Here is a 10,560-nt window from a genome sequence, read left to right as displayed (position 1 = left end):
GAATGACTTCAGGATCTTCTCGGTGATTTTCCGTGGGAAGCCGCTCACCTCCACCCACCTGACGGTAATCCCAGTCTCAGTCGGAGTCACATGCTCGCTATCCGTGATGAACGGACGTGGAGGCGAGGTGCCATCCTGGGCTGGAGTCGGACGCTCCTTTGCTTCATCAGGGATCGGGGCGGAAGTCGGACGCTCCTTTGCTTCATCAGGGATCGGGGCTGAAGTCGGACGCTCCTTTGCTTCATCAGGGATCGGGGCTAGAGTCGGACGCTCCTTTGCTTCATCAGGGATCGGGGCTGAAGTCGGACGCTCCTTTGCTTCATCAGGGATCGGTGCTAGAGTCGGACGCTCCTTTGCTTCATCAGGGATCGGGGCTGAAGTCGGACGCTCCTTTGCTTCATCAGGGATCGGGGTTGAAGTCGGACGCTCCTTTGCTTCATCAGAGATCGGGGCTGAAGTCGGACGCTTCTTTGCTTCATCAGGGATCGAGGCTAGAGAGCGACGATCCTTTGCTTCATCAGGGAACGGGGCTGGTGACGGACGCTCCTTTGCTTCATCAGGGATCGGGTCTGAAGTCGGACGCTCCTTTGCTTCATCAGGGATCGGGGCTGAAGTCGGACGCTCCTTTGCTTCATCAGGGATCGGGGTTGAAGTCGGACGCTCCTTTGCTTCATCAGGGATCGGGGCTGAAGTCGGACGCTTCTTTGCTTCATCAGGGATCGGGGCTGGAGAGCGATGCTCCTTTGCTTCATCAGGGAACGGTGCTGGAGACGGACGCTCCTTTGCTTCATCAGGGATCGGGGCTGAAGTCGGACGGTCCTTTGCTTCATCAGGGAACGGGGCTGGAGACGGACGCTCCTTTGCTTCATCAGGGATCGGGGCTGAAGTGGGACGCTCCTTTGCTTCATCAGGGATCGCGAAGTCGGGAGCCAAGCCGGCTACCGGCTGACTATGCTCATCTCTGTCTGTAGATGAATTGACATTGAACGAGCACTCTTTCTCCATGATGCTGGTAGGTTTCATATGTAATTCACAAAGAAAAAAAATTCACAAATTCACAGTAGAAAGACAAAAAAAATAAATTTGTGAAAATTAAGGAACCGATTTGTTGTTTTCTGAACAAAACTCAATTTAACAATGGATAATTCAAGACAGTACAATAAAAAGTAAAATTTTGACAGAAAATCTAGGACTACTAGATCTTGATTTATGCATGAAATAAAGTTTCTGGAAGTTTCCCTTTTTCTGACTTTGTTTGACTTTGAGTTTATGAAAATGGTGACATCCTTTGTCCAAAGCACCAATCAGCTCTTTCGAATGAGCGGAATAATCATTATTTGGCTCGTACTCGAATGCGAGACGAAGAAAAGCGAAGCGGATATAATGATTGATGACTTGCTGGCGTTGTCTGCCATTTTCTCTGTGAGTGTCAATTATTCCAAAGGTCATTATTGATTTCGTAAGGTGTGGTGAGAAATGGGGAATTGGAGAACCAAGGGCTCAAGCGGAAGGAGAGTGGCTTGTGCATCTATTTCCAATTGTACTCGCGATGCCAGACGGACGTCTGAAGAAAATACTCAAGTTAGTACAGTGAAAGGAACAATTCTAACCTCGACCGTAATTACCGCGTGTCCATAGTGGCTAAGATCTAGTCAAAAAAGCAGCCGACCATTCCTACGTTTATTAAGCGAAGGCCGAACCCATCGGGTGAGTGAAATTGTACCCCAACTGCCGGCCAACAGAAATTTAAAGTTCGTTTTTTTTTTTCTTAAAAACCTAACCATAGGTTTGGCCGTACGTAATACCGTACGAAAAGCCGGTCGTAGTGCCGTAAGCCGTACCCACTACAGTCTCGTCACCTTGCCACACATAGAAGTACCCATCGTACCGATCGACTACTGTATGTGTTAGCCGTCTTCGACCCCAAATCTTCTTTCGGCGTGGCGTCTGCATACATGTGAGCATCACTGTATTTACCGCAGGGTGTACCGGCGTGGGTCCACACACATACAAGCATTGCTCGGCCTACTCCAGTGAAAAACGGTCGATTGGCTTTTTTCTACGAGTGCAGTGACATACATATGTACATATATGTGAAATTGACTATTCCCTCTTCAGTGCCGCGGCGTGGGTTCACACACATACAAGCCTTGCTCGGCCTACACCAGTGAAAAACGGTCGATGGGCTTACACTACTGGTAAATCAAATTTACTTTTAGTTTTCTAACCTACGATAGACTATAAAAATGTTTATCATAAGCATTTTTCATTTCAAATATATATTTTATGATCGATTAAACCTTAAATTCATAAATAAGGGCTGGCCAAAATAATAAGTACAGCAATTCTCCAAAGCGAAAAACTAAAAGCGTATCAAAATTTTTACACTTTTTTCTTATAATTTATAATTTTTTAATAGTATCCTATATAGCCACACATATTTTGGATGATTTCGGCAATTCTTCTTGGCATACTAGCAATAAGTTTGCGGCAAGTCTCCACTGGAATCTCACACCACGTTTTTTGCACAAATTCTCCACAATTCATTTTCTTTTCGAAAAGAATTTTTACCAATTCGACGTTTTAAGTCACCTCAAAGGTTTTAAAATGGGTTTAAGTCAGGAGACTGACTTAGCCAAGCCATAACGTTGACATTTTTTCCCGTAAACCAGGCCTTCACCACCTTTAAGGTGTGCTTTGGGTAATTTTCCGGTAGAAAGACCCATCTCAAGGGCATGTTTTCCTCAGCTTAAGATTGTATAATGACTGTCAATATGTTTTTATACCCGAATTGGATCACATGATCAGTTATGCGATGTACCGGCTCAACGCCATGCCAAGAAAAATAGCCTCGGATACCTATACATCGGTCTCCGTTCTTAACCATTTTCTTCGTGTACCGGAAGTCGAATTCTTTGCCTTTGGGTCGTTGTATACATTTTCTGGAGTCATTATCAAAAAGATTTATTTTTGTTTCCTCTTTCAATAATATATTATTCCACTTCTAAGACCCATCCGACCCAGACCATGCCAAATGATTTTCAACGACTTTTTGCATCATCTTCAAAATTTTTACTCGGAGTAAGGGAACTTTTCGGACTATATGTACGTCCTGTTAGGTCTATATATTGAAGTCTCCGACGAACCATCAGACCTGATTTTTCTTTCCCAATTTGAGCGTATTTGGCCTTGGAAGACATGAACTGATCCTTTTTTGCAAGACTGATGATGCGGGTGTCCGTTGCTTGTAAAGATTTCTTCTACCATCCTCAATTGGCATCCATACACTTACAAAAATTCGAGCTATTCCATAACAAGCTAGCACGACACCGATGTACTTATTTCTTTGGCCAGTAGTGTATATCTACGCGTGCAGTGACATACATATGTATGTATGTATATACATATGTATGTGTGACGTTGACTATTCCCTCTTCAGTGACTTTCGTCATTGCTACGTCGCTTACGCCGCCCGCATACGAACAGTAACGCTAAAGGAGAGGACAATTACCGGTGCGGTAATACTGTTTGCGTTGCTGATGAAGTCATTCGGTGTCTCGATCATGATGGCTAGGCCCATGCATTTCTTCATATTGGAATAATACCTTGGAACCCCACTATTGTACTGACCCTAGGATTAACATTAAAAGTTAAATTCGTGTGATTCGGTTTGTTTGGTTTATCATAAAGAAATGTGCAGCTAGAAGGAAAGAAACTAAAACTAATACTCGCGCATATCGCCTATCTACTCTGACACACTGATATTTAAAAGTTTTCAGCCACCCTCATCGACCACATGGAAGCGCTTTCATCGTTGGATTTGATCGTAATGTGAGTGATAACCTGTAAACGTCTGCTATATGTGAATTCAAAATTTTACGCGAGTCGAAGCGACATTAAAGGTTCCATGCCTCGACCGTAAACTTCCCAGCCGTACTGTAACGCTGACCAATCCAATTGTTCACGTGTTTGTTTTGTTCTGCTCTTTCGCAAGCAATGTAACCTTCTGCAATTCCGAATCTATCGACAACCGAACTTATGATTGGGATTACCCCACAAGCAATTGCTGTGCGCTTTAAAGATGCATCCATCCGTCCCTTGTTTTTGCATTTAAATTGAAAACCATTCGAATATATTTATATTTGTGTAACGTAACTACCATTATTCCAGAATATACTCTTTATAATTAGTTGACCCTAGTTTAATAAGATCTTTCATCATGATATTTATATATATATAATTAATCTTAATTGCAGCTTATTTGAACATATTATCCTAATTACTTTAGTAGCCTTTATATATATCTAACCCCCTTAGCAGCCATGAGAGCTTGTAGAAAAGTTTAATGAATAAACTGTTTGTAATGAATTTCCGTTAATTGTTGCCGTTATTAAGGATCATGTGGCGCCGAGATGACGTAACCTAGCAGTAGAGCGTTTATTTTAGGGATCGTTACCCATTACTCAGCCTATTTGGACCGGTGCGATCAAGGAAGGGTGGGCATACCGAGTTGCAATGACACCGCAAGCAACTCCCGCTCGAATTCGTTCGACTGACTCATCTCCCTACACTGTCATTTCTCTGTAAATTTCTTCCGTCTGAACCTTGAACCGCACGCGAATCTTATTTTTATTGTCTTTGCTCCTAATGCTCGAGCTCGTGACGCGATCTCTCCCTACCCCACCCCCACTCTACCCGACTAACCATGAGACCGGGAGCAACGCGTGCATGGATCTCGATCATACCTATCTCCATCTGCTCGTCTACCGTTTCAGATCCTAGCCTCCTGCTTCGTTATCTGTTACATCTACGCACATTTCGTTATTTTGTTGGAGTCGTTCGTCTGTTTTTTCTGTTATCCTGATTCGCATGTTTCAAGAGAAACTCGTAGAGGACGACGGCCAGAATCTGTGTGGCCGAGTCGTACGCTTTGGGCAATGAACGTGTCCCGTGTTTTATTCTACTAATGGTCGATTTTTGTACCTTTGGATCCGACGAGTCTTGAAAAAGTTCACTCCGAGAATCAATGGATATAGGATGGGAAATGACCTCAATTACGATTGAAAGCCATTGACAGTCGAGATGGCATCAACTTCGCTCATCAATGCCACAGGAGTCCAGTCCCAGAGCAGAGCCTGGGGCTGAAAACAAAATTACTTGACCGTGCCACACTGCCCACAAGAGTCAGGTATGGCAGGGAGTGGCGACCGTTAACTTTGCAGCTAATTATAAATGAAACCCGATATCAAGAGGCAAACGGAGCAACGCCTTTGTGGACCACACACACAATCATAGACCACACACAGATACACCAATACACATATTTGAAGAATGTCAATTCATTTGGAGTTTTGGATGGTTTTGATCCCTGGTTGCTGGTCTTGAATTGGCCGCCAGCGTCGACTGTGGGCTGTGGTTCAGGGAAAGCAAACAAATAATGAAAGCAGCCATGGCGTAGGGTTGGCGGAAAATGAGAGGGGAGCCGCGGCGATTGTGGGCGTGGGCCCAGAACAAAGTGGAAAATTCATAAAATGTCATTGTCGCTTTATTAAAACAAGCCAAAACCTATATAGCTCCCCAACCTTACCCACAGCCCAGCCCCAACCATCTAAGCCAAACACCCACACACACACACACCTAGCATATTAGGGGTGGGTGTGGCTGTTGGTGTGGGTGGGGTATTTGGCAAATTGGGCGGACGGCGATGGCGGAGGCTACGTTGTCTGTGCTTTGCCATCGACAGCTGTTGGCGTCATTTACAAAAGCTTTTTGGCCGTTTTATGGGATTTTGCAACAGTTTCATTTTCATCTTGCTCCAAGAGCAGGGGTGGCGTGTGAGAGGAGCAAGTGAGGAGCGAGACGCATAATGCCGCTATTAGAAGTTGGCGCCAAGCACTTGCTAACGCCGACAGATGATGATGAGAAGGAGGAGAAGGAGCATCCCAGCAACAAGGACCATATGAGTATAGGCATGTGTGTGTCTGTGTCTGCATCTGCATCTGTGTGTGCGATGTTGCGACAACGATAATAGCTCCAACATTTGTTGATTCGCCCTCCATATATGTCTGCCACCTCAGTCCCTCAGTCCCTCAGTCGCTCAGTCCCTCAGTTCTTGCCTCCGCCCCTGTCTCCACCCATGCCCTGTCTCTACCCATCCTCAGTCCAGGCATCATCAGCGTCATATTTGAAATTTTAATATTGACGCCATTTAACACGTTCTGGTTGAAATTTTATAAATGACTCTGTCTGTCTGTTGGTGGGACTGGAATTGATTCAGAGGAAGAGGCTTAGGGATGCACTTCAGAAGCGTATTTATACATAGAACGAGTTTGACTGCTAAGCTTTCAATTAAATAATTAATGTCCAAAGCCTACTACAATGCATGTACGAAAAGTCCTAAGTACAGCCTTTTGAATAATCTTTTCTGTCATAGTATTCCGAAAACGGGATACCCGCTTCTAAAGTGGGATCTTTTTGTGTATTATATGTAGCTCCTTTGAGCTCCAGTAGGTGAGGTGATCATCACATAATCATTCGCGGCATTCAGTGCCAAGATCCCTAGTGTGTTGCCAAACTTGCGATTGGCAGTCGGAGCTGGAGCTGGAATCCTCAATTAAGCTGTCACTTGCGGCTTTTGGGTTGGATTGTTTGTGAATTAGCTGGAGAGCAGAATCACTTAAAGCTGGCGCTAAACTCAATCACTGTTCGTGGAGACGGCTGCTGGAGGGGGTGCAGGAGTGAAGTCATCACGACACGACAGCGGAGCAACCCTCGAATGTCATCAGGAGTGTGTGGCATCTTATAAATCGATATGAGTGTCTGTTGCACTCGTACAGACAGCGGACGAGGGGGCTGGGGAAGCGGAGAGACAGCCAGAGTCTGAGCCGCATCGAGGCCGAGCTTCGATCCTTCCACGCGCAGACAACGTTGCATGTCCCAGCAATGTCGAGGCAGGGATGCCACAGGGATGGAGGCGGGAGAGGACAGGACCAGGACAAGGAGCGGGAGCAGGAGCAGGAGCAGGAGCAGGGCGTTGCAGAGGCAGCGCGTCATCTTGTCAAATATTTCGCGCTAAATTAACACGACAGCGCGCCCAAATGGAGCAGGAATATGTCAGACCGAGGCCAGACCCAGACCCAGGACCCAGGACCAGGCAAGGACTGACGGTCCTCAAAGGAAAAAAGGGAGAGCTCAAGTGCTGCGGTGGCGGCAGTACGAGTGGGTGGGTCGGAGTGGCATGTCCTTGCTCCTTTGCACATAACTCAAATAGCGACGCAGTTGTCTGCCCTACTGTGTGGCAGTGTGTGTGTGTGTGTGTGTGTGTGTGTGTAAGTGCATAATTTGTTGGCTTTGGCCCACAGCACTACCTCGCCCCACACTCTCCCATAGACAGGGGCTAGACGAAGCCGTGCAGGCATCAAGACAGGCCAAAAGTCGTACCCTAAGCCAGGACGAGGACGCGGACGACACTCGCAACAGCTGCAGATTGCAAGTTGCCACCAACCTAGGACAGACAGAGAGGGACATACGCAGTGAGCCAAAGTGAACGAGGGAAATGGAGGGGTGGAGAGCCGGAGGGCCGGAAAGCGAAAGAGATGAAAAGGTTGAAGGAGAAAAAGTGAAAGATCGAAAGCGCCACACAGACATGGAATATTATTAAAAATTATAGCTGCAATTTAGGCGGCGGCGTAATTAAAATTAGTCAACTTAATGATGCATCATCATCATTATCAGACATCGCAGAGGAATCTAGTCATATTCTGGGGAATCCCCTGTTTCGGAAAGTCATAAATATTCCCCCCAGATAAAAAGCAACACCTGCATGATAGAGGCAAAACAAAGAGTAACACTTCCAAATGTGGATGCTAAGCCAATCCAACCTTGGGAGTAGCTTCGACTCCCATAAGACTGAACATCTACACATATATACATATGTAATATACACACATATATGTATGTTTCAAAACACAAAAGTATGTAGTAAGAAGCGATATATTTATATTTCTTACCTCTGGGCTCGTTCTGTCTCTCCAGTCATCCTGATTCCATGGTAACCCATAGAAACACTTATCCTTTGCCAGCTCTAAGACACATACATATGTATACAATATGCATAAAGATATCATTCCCAGACTAAAGATCATCATAGCTCTGTACTCCATCAGTTTTTCACTCCACACTTTCAAGGACTATTGTTTATCCGCCATTCGATGATTCGATGACGTAATCATGGCTACGCATATGGCGCGAAAAGAGCCAACGAGCTGGGACCCAAGGATGCATTAAGACCCAATAACGACATCAGTGATGAGCATGAAATTAGTTTACAGAAAACACTTGATGGACTTATCGACAGACGGCGGGAATTCGGCATTTATGGCCGGAGATGTTTGCTCTAAACTGATTCCGACGGGGGTGCAGGGTGCTCTGGAGTGCGGATGGAGGCATGCAACAATAAACAGACGCACACTTATTAATTAAAAGCATACATTAGTGCCAAGCACTCTGGCACACATGGAAAGGGGCTTTATGTGCGGCCACAACATAAACCCCATAAAATCCGTATACGAGTATATGGCATGCCCCGCATTCTCCCTTCTGGCTCCGTGGACTCCAGCAACATTTGGCGCGCACATTGAATCGCTTTGTTGGCCTGTTTTGGGATCTAAATTGGCTTTGGTTTTGGCCCCATAAAAATTGGCTTAGTCGGCTGGAGTGTGCGTCTGTGACAAACTATTAAGTTACTTGAAAAGTTGGCATTATTCTCCGTTTATATTTAATCATAATTCCCATTAAAATTGCCTTTAAGGAACCCTTAGCATTAGATGATGGGACGGATGGATCGTAAAATCCTGTGTGTATGATGACTATAGTAAGGTATTGGAATAGTGGCACGAAGCGGTCGTTACATGCAGCTGTTTGAGGGATTTGGCAGGGGTTGAGTCTATGCCAGAAAATAGCGTGAAAGCTATGAATGATTTTCCATTAACTGAAGAAATCATAAGCAGCAAAACAATATTCATGCTCGGGAAATTAGTAAAGCTATTAAAGAAGTTTTTGGGCCTATATTATAAATTCAAAGTACTTGGGGATAGGGCTAAAAATTTGATTATATAGTTTCATCTGTAATATACTGTTATATAAATCGTATATCGTTCACAAAAATGGCTAAAAAATCGACCGCTAGGCCAAACCACAAAAGATTACTACATTTAAAAATAAACCCCATTTTTGTATCACTTGTGAATATAGACTCTTCTATAAAGATGCATAGATTTTTATGAAATCTTACCTAATATTACGAATATGCTTAAGGGTTAGTTTTTTTTTTTTTTAGCAACTACTTTAAGGATGAAACTGTTTGACAAGGATAACATCCTCGTACTAAGAATGTGCCACATATTCCAGATTTCATGTGATATTTTGTATTGGCAGCGCCGATCTCCAAAACAATTAATCTGTTGAAAAGGTATTTTCTGATCTTTCATGGGATTTTTATTTGTGTCAATGACTCTACCTGAAGATATATCGAGTAAAAGTTAAAGTTTCCAACCACTTGTAATGTTTCTTCAACTTTTACTAAGCAAAGCTTGCTTATAACTTTTGGAACTATTCTTGTAGCCGCTCACTCAGGACAGCAACCGACATTTCATACATTCAAAAGATGGCATTTTGTCGCACAGTGTAATCAAAGACAAATATGCGAATATCCATAGTTTATTTATGCTGTTTGTGGCTCAGGAAACAAAGGCAAAGCATTCCTTAGTTTTTATTCCAATATTGCTTTGAGCACTTACAGGTGTATATGTGCACATGTGTATGCATTTGTATGTACATGTGGCAGTCAGAGAAACTGCCAGGTGTTTGAGGCATTAGCAAATGCCAGACTTTAATATACTTTGGTGGCACTATCTGTAGTTTTCGATGCAAAGGATGTAGATATCAGTGACGACTTGCAATCGACAGGGTCCATGTGGCTGTGCTTTCATTTTATTTTTCTAATTTATTTAATTTTCTAATGATTTATTTATCTGGCTATTTCTCCCTGTCTTCAGCTTTATCTCTCTCCCGCATGGATGCATGCGTGCTGTATGTATCTGTGCTTCTGTATCTGCATGCCTGTGTATCTAGATTTGACTTGAACACATGGCACGTACCGTGCAACATGCATCGAAAAACAAATAAATATTTTTGCAACAGCTGCAGCTGAAAATATATGTTCACATTTGTACCACAAAAAGCGGCTCCTCGCCACTTCCGGCCACCCTACAATGCCACACAAATGCATGCACTTGCACCCACTGACACACCATCCGTAATTTGGAGATGTGCAGCGCCCACCCTCTGAGGCGTGTTCAATTAAATTTTCTCGACCCATGCATGCGGGTGGTCGAGCGCGAGGGATGGCCACCACGAATACTTCATATTTATTTCGATTAGACCAGAGCCAGACCATCCTAGCATCCTTGACTTCCCTCTCAATTAATTTGTTTGTTTATTGCATTTCATGCACCATATTTAAATCACAAAAAGAAAAGGCCAGAGGGTACAGCCAGTTAT

Source organism: Drosophila pseudoobscura, chromosome X (genome assembly GCF_009870125.1).
Source record: "Drosophila pseudoobscura strain MV-25-SWS-2005 chromosome X, UCI_Dpse_MV25, whole genome shotgun sequence".
Classification (NCBI taxonomy): domain Eukaryota; kingdom Metazoa; phylum Arthropoda; class Insecta; order Diptera; family Drosophilidae; genus Drosophila; species Drosophila pseudoobscura.
The sequence above is the reverse complement of the archived record's forward strand: the minus strand, read 5'-3'. Positions refer to the sequence as shown.